The sequence below is a fragment of the Chironomus tepperi genome, unplaced genomic scaffold, assembly GCF_022539635.2.
Source record: "Chironomus tepperi strain 1889 unplaced genomic scaffold, CSIRO-AGI_Ctep_v1 contig_79, whole genome shotgun sequence".
Lineage (NCBI taxonomy): Eukaryota > Metazoa > Arthropoda > Insecta > Diptera > Chironomidae > Chironomus > Chironomus tepperi.
The window spans coordinates 36127-48546 of NW_027226201.1; the positions used below are offsets into that span (position 1 = coordinate 36127).

The following is a 12420-nucleotide window of genomic DNA, read 5'->3' on the forward strand; positions in this document are numbered from 1 at the left end:
TATCTTAATCCCCTCTAAATTACCATAACTAATATATTTTCATCTAATTTGTCTATATTTAGGTCACATAGAGGTTAATGTCCGATTGATTAATTGAGACAGTTCAGCTAAGCGCCAATAGACAAACTTAATTAACATGTTGTAAGCTTGAATTTCTTGTTATTCACTCTTTGTTGGTGTAGTGTGTTTATGCATGTAGTAAGTGCTGGTTGGATGACTGACTTGATTATTGTGATGGCAAGTTTGGTGTGTAGATTTTAATTAATTTTTGCTTTGAGTAAATGCGAAATTTTAAATCAGAGACTAAAATGAATGAAAAAAATCTTTGATGAAAAAAATCATTTTTTTCCATGATGAAAAAAATCATGATTTTTTTCATAATACGTACATTATTACGTAGAATTTAATCACGTAAGCTTCATAATTACGTAGAATTTCATCACGCAGGGCAAAAAACATTGTTTAAAATTTTTCTCAAAAGTTTTGTGTCAATCATGATGAAAATTTTGAAAATTTTTTAGCTCAAATATTGAATTAAACTAGAGTATTTCGAAACTTTACATGTTATTTAACTATATTTAATAAATTAGTGTAGTTTTCTGGTGATTAAATTAGTTAGATTAGTGAAAATGAACTACGAAGTTTGGTATTTTTTTCATGGAGAAACAAAAATAAATCCATTGAAAAAGTACACAAATATGAAGTTGAAAATGATAAATTTGAGGGTGAGGGGTAAAATCCCCGAAAAATATTATTCCCACAGCCCAGCGGGATAAAAACCCCGAAAACCGCAAATTTTTATATGTTCCCTGCGGGATAATATTCCCACTTAGAAATGCACGTGGGATTATTATCCTGCCGGGAAGATATTAATCCCACATATATTTTCAAGTGGGATTTTTATCTTCCAGGAAGATAATATTTCCACTTACATTTCCAAGTGGGAATATTATCCTCGTGGACCACGATTAAAGTCCTGGTTTAACTTAAATCCGGGAATTAAAAGAGTCAATGCGGATAAAAATTCCACTTGTATTTTCAAGTGGGGTTTTTATCCTCAAAGATTTTCATGAAGATAAAAATTTCGCTTAGTAATTAGACAATTTATGATTGTTTAAGTAATACCAAATCCCTAGAATTGTCATTGATATTTTCTTGAAATCTTAGTCGCTAAAGTCGGTGGCTAAATGTTCGCTTATTTTAGCGAATATTGTAGTATTGTAGAAGGTTTAATTCCAGACTTAGTTCGTGGAAGTGACTTGGACTCTACTGGATCTTGTGTTTCAAAGAGATTAAATGCTGATTGCCATTCGATTGATTGTTCAACAATAATCCGCAAAATACATATTTGATCAATGAATGATCAGTAAAGTCTAAAATCAGCTTGTTCCTTCTTCAACCAAGTGTCAATTGACACCATTATCCTTTGTAGGATCACTGACATAAACACTTTGCTCACAACTGATAAGAGGGAAATTCCTTTCCAATTCTTACTTTAATCTTCTTTCTTAGAAAGCTTCACGATCCTCTATGGACTGCTATAGGGACCAAATCTCATCAAAAAATGACTTGAGCATCTTTCCCGTGGCATTTGCATCCACTTTAAGGATTTCAGAAGGAATAGCATCGCCATCTGCTTCCATTTTCAATTTCTTGACTGCCTCAACTCTGGGGGTTGTCGATTGTTTCAACAACTGTTCCATCTCTTTGTTCCTTCCTCAAAGTGGTCTCTCCACCTAGCAGTCAAAAGTGAACAAGACTTTTCCCTCTTTTGATTTTATTGGTGCCTGTTTTCTTACTGACTGTCTACCAAGCTCTTTAATAGTATTACAATGGCCCCTAATATTACCACAGTCAGCAGCAGCTTGCGCTTTTCCAGCCAAGTGTTCCCCTCAATCCTTTCTGACTTCCTTCTTGTCTTACCTATCCATCAAATAGTATTGTTGACATAATTCTTCCGCGTAGAGTCTTAGTCTCTTCCTCGACCATAAACACAAGATCCAGTAGAGTCCAAGTCACTTCCACGAACTAAATCTGGAATTAAACCTGCTACAATACTACAATATTCGCTAAAATAAGCGAACATTTAGCCACCGACTTTAGCGACTAAGATTTCAAGAAAATATCAATGACAATTCTAGGAATTTGGTATTACTTAAACAATCATAAATTGTCTAATTACTAAGCGAAATTTGTATCTTCATGAAAATCTTTGAGGATAAAAACCCCACTTGAAAATACAAGTGGAATTTTTATCCACAAGGACTCTTTTAATTCCCGGATTTAAGTTAATCCAGGATTTTAATCGTGGTCCACGAGGATAATATTCCCACTTGGAAATGTAAGTGGAAATATTATCTTCCTGGAAGATAAAAATCCCACTTGAAAATATATGTGGGAATAATATCTTCCCGGGAGGATAATAATCCCACGTGCATTTCTAAGTGGGAATATTATCCCGCAGGGAACATATAAAAATTTGCGGTTTTCGGGGTTTTTATCCCGCTGGGTTGTGGGAATAATATTTTTCGGGGATTTTACCCCTCACCAATTTGAGTATTTTAAACACCAGAAAACTACACTAATTTATTAAATATAGTTAAATAACATGTAAAGTTTCAAAATACTCTAGTTTAATTCAGTTTTTGAGCTAAAAAAATTTCAAAATTTTCATCATGATTGACACAAAACTTTTGAGAAAAATTTTAAACATTGTTTTTTGCCCTGCGTGATGAAATTCTACGTAATTATGAAGCTTACGTGATTAAATTCTACGTAATAATGTACGTATTATGAAAAAAATCATGATTTTTTTCATCATGGAAAAAAATGATTTTTTTCATCAAAGATTTTTTTCATTCATTTTAGTTTCTGTTTTAAATTGATTTATTTGAACTAAATTATGAGTGGATCAAATTTGATCATTTCTGATCGAAATAAGTCATTTTGGATTTTAAATTTCAAGGTTAATCATCATCAAATCAGACTATCGCCATTTCAAATATTGACCGTTATTATTTGAATGAAAAAACGGGGATAAAAACTATGTTTTTAAAAAATAAATGACCGTTGAAATTTTTTAAAATCAAAAAATACGTTACAAACAAAAAATCAATATTTAATCAAATTCTGATGCATGTAACTGTTTTCTTTCAAATGAGCAATGATATTAATGATCATTTGAGTCTTAATTCCATGGATTTTCATGAAAATAATTGATAATTTTTAAAAATTATTTTTCGTTGTTCACATATTTATTAACGGTAAAATATTTTTTGAATTTTCGCATACAAATTCGAATCCCTCGAAATCCATGTCGAATCCTTTCGAAATGAAATGGCGCTAGTCTGCATCAAATAATTGCTAAATTTCAAAATTCAAAGATCAATCATCAAAAAATAAAAATTCCCATTTTGAGCCTCTAAAATGAAATTAATCGTAACAATCTAACGACAAATAAGAAGAAATCATCAAAATTCAGCAAAAAAAAATCAGACAACTACTGTCAGTGAAAGGCAATCAAAGCGCATTTAATAACAAGAAAACAACTCAAAAAGTGAATGCCTTCATAAAAAAATATTCAATTTTTGACATTAGTTGAATTGAAGTTCATACGAAAATAGTTTAATTGCGATGAAATCTGTGGCACCTTTATGATGAGAATTGTGCATGAATGATGTTTTTAGAGCTACCAAAAAAAAAAAATTTAAAAATTTTTCAAGGGTAAAAAATTCAAAAAATAATATTTTTTTTTGTATCTTTGTCTGACTTTTTTCATCTCCTTCAGTTTCAGTTTTAATTTCACGCTTTCGTTGTGCTTGAATTCGTATTTTTCTCTTTTATTTTCTTTATGTGCATGCACAGTACATATAACATATGTTTGTAGAGTATTTCATGTATTGAGCTAATGGTTGAAAGCTCTAGAGTTTAATGAGGAGGAATGAGGAATCGAATGTCCACATTTTGTCTCTGAAAACAAGAATTGTAAAATATTTAATTAAAATTTTTTTTTAATTTTAAGTCGTAACTTTGATTTTGTAAAAAAAGTTAAGTCGACGATTCAAAAATGACCAAGTTTCTGAGTCATTGCTTCAAAAAGTGCAATTTGCTGAGTCACTGCGTCAAAAAAGTGCAATTTGCTGAGTCACTACATCAAAAAAATGCAAGTTTCTGCGTCATTGTTTCAAAAAAACTGCAAATTGCTGAGTCATTGCTTCAAAAAGGTCAAATGTTTGGGTTATTGCTTCAAAAAGTTTAATTTTTTAAGTCATTGCTTTAAGCAAAGTTAGCATATTGAGTGCAATTATAAAAATTCGCTCAGTACTCTCATCAAACCTTATCGACTTCTTACTTTTTCATCTATGTATCAGCATAAAATCTATATTATAAATGCAAATTGAACATACAAGTAAAACTTTATGAGCCTCACAAGCGTTAACTCGATTGAATAACTCAAAACAACACAAAATTTTTTTATCTTTTCCTGTAAAATAATTGCTAGCATGTTACGCAACCAAGCTTTAATGTACATAGATCAAACTTTTTTTTTAAACACAACACGTAGAGGCAGAAAATCAACATTAAACTTGACTTTGAGATGAGACTCGGCTGGATGACAATCTCAATTAACACATTAATTGTCATTTAACGCTTCAAAATCAGTAATTATAAAGTAATTTGGGATGAATTGGAACTAACAGATCATTTCAAGGTCATCAAAATCAAGGAATTATGTAATGAATTCACTTTACAACAGAAAAAAGGGAAAGGAATTAATTGGTGAATAAATAAAGACTTTTTGAAATCTTTTGTGATTTCTCTATTTCAACTTTTAATAGCTGTAATTGCTTAGTTTTATTGTTGCAGCTTTTATAAGTCAATAACTTGTGTAATATTCTTTGTTAATATGATTGAAGGTGAATTGAGACTTATTGATGTGATCGTCTTACAGGTTTGCCATTTTAAACTCCGATTCAGAGATTTCGATTCAATACTGCTTAACTTCTACATCCAGGGCTTTTTACCTTAATTTTAAAATTGTAAAAAATCGCAATTTGTTCAACCCTTGAAATGGAACCTTGAAGCCAACAAAATTTCACATCATACCGAAAGTAATTAAATCAAAAAAGATCTCACAAACAGACATGCTTTCACTTTCCGTGGTCAAAATGAAATTTTAATTCATAATTTTTGCAATTCAGTAATTTACGGGGCAAATTATTGACGCACACAATCGATCAGCACTTCATTTTCTCTTCAAAAGTAATTTACAAGTCATATAGCAACAGCAATGATGAACATCAAGTCAACTTATGACTGTTGGAAATACAATCTGTCGTTTACAATTTAATCAAGTTACTGTTGCTGCAACTGCACGTGTTTCACTCAGTCAGACTCATATTACATATTCAAAATTTATTATATTACATCTTCTAGAAATGACAATTTACATTCACTTAATGACTTATGGAGCAAGATGATGTCAAGAACAAGAAATGTCTGTTATACCAAAGCAATCAAGCATGTGAACAGTATGACTTTAAGGATGCATGAGATTTTGGGCTTATCAGTAAATTGTGAAAGAAAATTAAATGGCATGTAATAATGTCAAGTGAAGATGATAAAATTGGATGTAGTCTTGCAGTCATTTATGGATGTTGAGATTGTAAGGGAATGGCTAATTTGGAAGCCTTTGCTTAAATATGGGGAGCCATGTTTGTGTGACGACACAGCAGAAAACCAGGATAATATTTGGAACACGCCTGAGATTTTTCACGACACATAGATTGACCATCACTGCCTTAGATGTAATTTTAAAATTCAAAGCCCCTCTAAACCATTAAAAAAATTTCTAAAAAATAAACGATTCATAAATTTTATTAGCACACGTTGCTCGTTAATCTTAATAGCTGTCCCAAAAGTATCGAAAATGATCAAGAAATTTTAAAACTATTTTCAAAACCATTTTTTGAATGTTCATTCAATGATTGAGCGTGCTCACGATTATACCCAATTAATATAATTGAGCATGCTCATGTTATAGGCTTGGCATCGGTAATTAGCAAGCGGTTGCCAGTGATAGAACCAATCTAAGATGCAAACTAACGGAGGTCATCGACTCCCGAGCGGCATTTTTTGGCAATGACAGCTATGTGGCAGCCTTCACACTGCCTTGCCATGTATAAGGCTGCCATAAGGCACTGCCGTATATGTTCACCTTGTGGCTGACATATAATTGCCTTGTGATTGCCTTTTGCTTGCCATTCGTTTGCCTTGCACGATCGCCTCAAGGTCACCTTGTGGTAGCCATATGACCACCTTGTGACTGCCATATGACCGCCTTCAATAACAAAAGTGCAACAATTTTTTTCATGTGTTCTTCATTTGAGTTTTAATTTTTCAAGTGTCAACATCGTTGATGAAAAAATTGGTAAAATAATAAATCTGGAGCGTTAATTGGACTAAACAAGACTCAAAAAAAAATTGTAATGGAGCAGGAAATTGATGTAAGTAAAATAACTTAAATAAAATTATGTGATAATGTAAAAAATAAGAAAATAAATGTGTGAATTTTAGATTAACAGGGTAAAGTGATATTTAAGACAATTTGTGACGATTAATGGAAAGTATATGATACAAAGACCAACCACCCCATCAAAGAAAGAACTTACAGTAAGTAAAAATCAAATTTTCAATGATTTTTCTTTTAATTTAGGCAAATTCATGATCTCCTTGTTATCGCCTTGTGATTGCCATGTGACCACCGTCAATAACAAAAGAACTTTTCCACGTGGGTTTTCGAATTAAAATGCAACATTCGTACTATAAAGTAATAGATTATCAAGGTATGTATCTGGTTTTGTACCATTTTATGCATAAAAAATATTAAACTTAATGTTCATTTTCATTTCAGGTCGAATTCTTATAAAAAAATTATTCTGGTAATTTTTGTTTGTTTAGTGAGGCTGTCAATTTCAAGGAGTATACGAATAGTTGGATGACGCCAGCAATTGCATGCACACAGCAATCAGCATGAGGACAAAAATAATAAAATAATTTAATAAAATGTAAAAATTATAATATTGATGAAATAAAGAGAAAATTATTATTATTAACTGAAAAATAAAATTTAAATTATGTTTAATTATAACAGTTTTATTACAGATTTCAGAAGGCAGTAAGAAGGCAGGCAGAAGGCAATTTCAAGGCAGTGCCTTTATATTACCTTGATGACCGCCGCATAAGCGCCTTTATGTTACCGCCATGGCGATTAAAAGGCAAGGCAATATAACGGCCATGGCGGTTGCGTGGCAGCCGCTCAAGTGGATAAATCGACATATGGGAGCGCCATCAAGGCAGAAAGGCAGTCGTATGGCGAAAATCGTTTTGCCTTGACTCAAGGCAGTCGGCAGACGGCAGCGCCGCATGACTGCCATTTGGCTACCACACATACGGTTGATGCCGCTCGGGACTACAATTGATGTACAGATCCAGTGAAGTAAGTACTCAATTTTGCAAGTACACAGTATGAACAGGAGCACTGCAAGGGAAGGAAAGTGAAGGAAGTTAGACAGTCGCTGATAATCTAATAGCAGAGCTTCAACTTGAATTTCATATTTTTAAATACAAAATTTTAGTAAACTACAAGCTCAACCTGATAAAAATGACCTTTGGACAAAAATGTGTCTATAGCCACCCCAACACAGCAACATTAAACAATACAAAATGCTCATAACTTTGTAACAATTTGTTGCAAAAAAAAAAACTATTTCTAGTAATTTAAATTCATTAAGCATTCAAAAAAAAAGAAAGAGAAATAATTAAAAAACTCAATTAATTTCTAGAGCGATGACTTTGATATAAATTTTTTTCGCTTTTTTTGATGCGCTCTTGTTGAGCCAGTTGAGAAATTATTCGTAAAATATTGAAGCGAAACAGAATGAAAAAATTTTTTTGATGGACATGCAAATTGATTTTAGTTACAATATTGCATGAGGTATGCAAGTGTGAAATAAATTTATGAAATTTTGCTTTTTATTTGTTTTTTAGGTTAGGAAATTTTATCATTAAAAATACAATAAAAAACTTTTATTGTCACTGCAAAAAAAAAAGTAGAAATTTATTCCCATAAAAAATGAGTTTAAAAATTTAATTAAATTAATTTCAAAACTTTGTAAATAAAACAAGCATTTTGTAGGACATCTAAGATAAAGCAGCGAATTTTATAAATTACTGAATGAAAAACTAATTAGTGACAATGCACATGCAGTGATTTTAAAAGCTTTAATTTGTCAAATTTCTTAATATCAGCGATGCATTCAATTGGCAAGTGTTCAAAATATTCTGCTTATGTTAACACAGTAAGCGACTAGGAAATTTCTTAATAAAGATCAGTTTTTTTTTTGTTTATTTCACTGTTCACTGAGCTCATTTACTACCTGCATGTGTAGTTTCATGCTGTTCATCATCTAGCGGACTCCTATAAATGCTTAATTAATTGATTTTCTTTATTTCCAGCTTTTTACATTTTCTACTTGGTTGTTTATTGTATAGTAGAATTTGAGGAGGTGGCATGGAATATTACAGGGTCTGCAACTGTTTTAAGTCGTCTCTGAACATTCTACATTTTATCCTTAATTTATCAAGAGCACGGAACTGATAAATCACATTTTAGCTATCGTGACTCGACTGTGTTACCAAATTCTGCCAAATCAAACTCTAAGCTAGAGTCATACCGGCTTACATACCCCATTATCCAACTTTTTCAAATCGTACACCTTTTGGGTCGTTTCTAAAATTGTTGACCCCTTTCCAGCACTAAAATCCAAAAAATCACTTATGCCTACTAACCCAAAATCGAAAAAGCTATCAGCCCCTTTTTCTTCATTAATTTAGAAACCATAAAGTCATTAAATCGCTCGCTTCATTCTGACGCTCTCGAATTAAGAAAAAAATTAATATTTTTACTCTTCATCTCACTTTCCTACTTTCAATTATCATCAATTCAATTCGATTTTTTTTTCATCATTATTCTCTTCTCATTTTCGCCTATATACTTTTTTTTTCCTACTCAATATTGAAGTCATGTAGAGAAGTTGATGAAGAGGATGATGAATTGAATTTAACTGAATATATATTGAGAAGAAGAAGAAAATGAAATAAAGTAAATAAATAATAAAGTTGGGTAGTCGGACCGTGGAGTGATACTTGATACTTGATACTTGATTTGTGGATCAGCTGCCTTTAAGGTATTCCGAAGTTGTGGTTTCGACAAGTTTTCGAGACTAAGACCTGATTTTTAGGCATTGGTGTCTTTTCACTAAAGAATTCAGAAGTCTTCAAATTAGAGCAGTGGTGGACAACCTTTTATTTTTCGCGACACACGTTTTTCGTAAGCCTCAATCAAAACCGTACACGGCACATGGCTCATGATCTCTAGTGTACCACGACACACAGGTTTACTAAATTAAAGTATTGATGTTTAGGTTCCTTCAAACTAAAATCTTGAAATTCATTCTCTCTAAAACCTTAATTCTCTTACATTTTACACGGTCCTACTATCAATTCAACATCGTCACATGTCTCGATTCTTAAGTAATATAAATGCCTATACATTAAGTGTAGATGAATGAACAAATATATTTTAGTCTCTAATTGATTGATTTTTATTTTCATTTCTCACTTCTTCACTCGTTTATTATTTCTCCTTACTGCCTTGCTTCTTTTTGTTGCTTCTTGCCTTCATCTACTAATGTAATTATTGATCTTATTGTTGGAATTTTTTTGATATTTTTCTTTAAGAATTTTAATTTTGTCTGGAGTTTATTTAGTTCTTTTGATGGTAATTAATTCTTTGGGTCATTTCTGAATGTTCAGGTTTGTCACTTATAAGAGAATTAATAAAAAATTGAGTTCAAGCTAAGAATAAGATTTTCAATTATTTTCAGCATTTTAAATTAGTAATTTAAATAAAAAATTGCTAGTGTGGCTCCAACTTGAAATCGGATTCGATTTGAAACTGGCCCCGTACCATATTATGGATCGATTTATCGATTTGTGCTATTCGGGTTAGTATTTAGTGAGCAAAATAATACACCTATCTGAAATGCTCACTTCAGATAGCTTAATAGCACAAAAAATGGTTTAAGTCTATAAACTGGCTTCATATATAACAGCATGTAATATTCTAAAAATTCCGAAGTATTTAAATCTTCAAAAAATATAAAATACATCACATGAACAACATATATCAAGGAAGCAATAGCAAAATTGAACCAAATTGGAAAATGGAACAAACATGAAAATGAGCCAAACTTTTCGATCGTCTTTCTTAATCCATCTCCACATATATTTTCTTCTCCGACATTTAAAGCTTTAAGTCTCCAAAAAAAAATCAAAAAATTCAAAAATTTATCAAATTTTAAAATTTAATCAAAAAAGTTGCAAAAAGATATTCGCCGAACGTGGGGCTCGAACCCACGACCCTGAGGTTAAGAGCCTCATGCTCTACCGACTGAGCTAGCTCGGCTGTTCATTTGCTTGTAATGCGTTGGCTCTATCACAAACTATTTCTTAAGGAACTCAAAATTATACTAAAAATTCTTAATAAATTAGCGCGAAAAATTCGAATATATTTGTTCAGATGTTTAAGGCTGTCTGGAAAATAATTTTCTTATGAAGGTCAAATTTGGTGATAAACATACAAAATTTAAACACCTGAATAATCTCAATGTGTCCTTCAGACACTTTTTATTATCGACATTAACTCTAAATTAAGATCGGTACTAAAATATGTATGCTAATAAATTGAGATGAAAATGAAAAATTAACACATTAAGTTTCAAAAATAAATTTTGGTTTAATTTGGATATTTTCAGTTTAATTATTCAGCAATATTTATAAAATATATTTTTTTGTTCTATTTGGATTACTTTTTATTAAATTGGTGCTAAATTGCGATTTCTTTCTTCAGCCCGAGTCAGTTTGCCGGTACAGGATTCCATGTTGTAGTCACTTAAAAATGCATCTGTGGTTCTAGTCAGAGCTCAAAGTCGGCTCAAAATTTATATGGAGTCGAGTTGACTTGACTGGACTTTCCGTACAAAATACGAGTCGACTTCGAGCCTTGGTTCTAGTGGATTAAATGTGGCTAGCTTTGGGGCCATTGGGTTTCCTCCCTACCTGCTTATAAACCAGTAGAACTTGAACTCATTTGTGTCGCTCGGACACAATGTGTGATGTATTAATTTACAAATTTATAATAATTTTTGCGTGAGACCTGGCGTGAGATTTTACATTCTAGACTTTTTTTAGTGCCATAGCAAGGAATCATAAAGTTCTAAATAAAATCGTTCCATTTAAATAATTTTATGAACCTTTAAATTTTATAATTTGCTTTCCAAAAAATACAAAAGGTTCATGCCTTAGTCGTGCTGTTGATTATCGTGAAATCCAATTAGGAGACGGAAAGACAGTAGACCCGAAAACACTGAATATCCACTCTATTTCTGGTTACTTCCCTATTGTCTGGTCAAAAATTTCAGTTTTAAAATTTCTCTACAGTTCTTATTTGTCGAATTCCAAACTGATCTACGTGACTTATCTCGCATGTCATTCTCATCATGCTTCCTTCCTGCCTTTAAAAATAATAAAATTATCATACTTACATCCCTCTGCAGATGTATTCCACTCGATTGATCACCTTTCAAATACTTACATTGGGTTGTTATGTCCTTAAATTTGTCCTTAAAGAAGAAATTTGTAGCACAAGGGTTGGATATAAAAAAAAGTTTCAAAAAAGGTAAAAAAATGTCAATTTTAATTATTTATGTGAATTTCTTTTTTAACTTAATGACTTGAAATGAATGAGAATTTTTTATCAAAAGAATGTGAACTGAAGCAGAGATAGAAATGACATATATGAGATTTAACTGACCAGTATATTAAAATGAAACATGACACTTTTGATAATAAGTTTGTAATCAGGGGTCAGAAAAAAATATGTAAATGATTTGAAATGTGTGAGAAAAGGGTCTGAAATGTTTGTAATTTGATAAATTAGAACTTTGATGCTGACTAGTCTTTTTTGGCAAGATTCAAAGTCGATTTTCATTTTATATTGAGAAGTCATGTCAACTTGAGTCGACTTTGAGTTCTGGTTTCTAGATTTTTGGAATCCTTACCTTCCAGTTTCATGCCAATTCTGCCCTATTAAATTTCCTAGAAGCCGACAACTGCAGTATTTGACTAAGGTAAAGAGAGCATTTATAATCCCAAAATAAAATATTGCACAAAACATCTTTATTCGCATGGTAAATCACGTAAGCATCGAGTCTGATATTCATGCATGTATGCCAGTCACGCATGCCTTACTGAATTCGAAACAAACAAAGAACAAAATCTCATTTTTGTATTGTGCAA

The 12420-nt window shown here is 31.7% G+C and overlaps 1 non-coding gene across 1 annotated transcript; it reads right to left on the reverse strand.

Moving 5' to 3' along the window:
* Nucleotides 1-10455: 10455 nt before the first annotated feature.
* Nucleotides 10456-10528, reverse strand: TRNAK-CUU (transfer RNA lysine (anticodon CUU)). Its single transcript has one exon. It is a non-coding gene; the product is annotated as a tRNA-Lys (tRNA).
* Between the last annotated feature and the right edge of the window lie 1892 nt (nucleotides 10529-12420).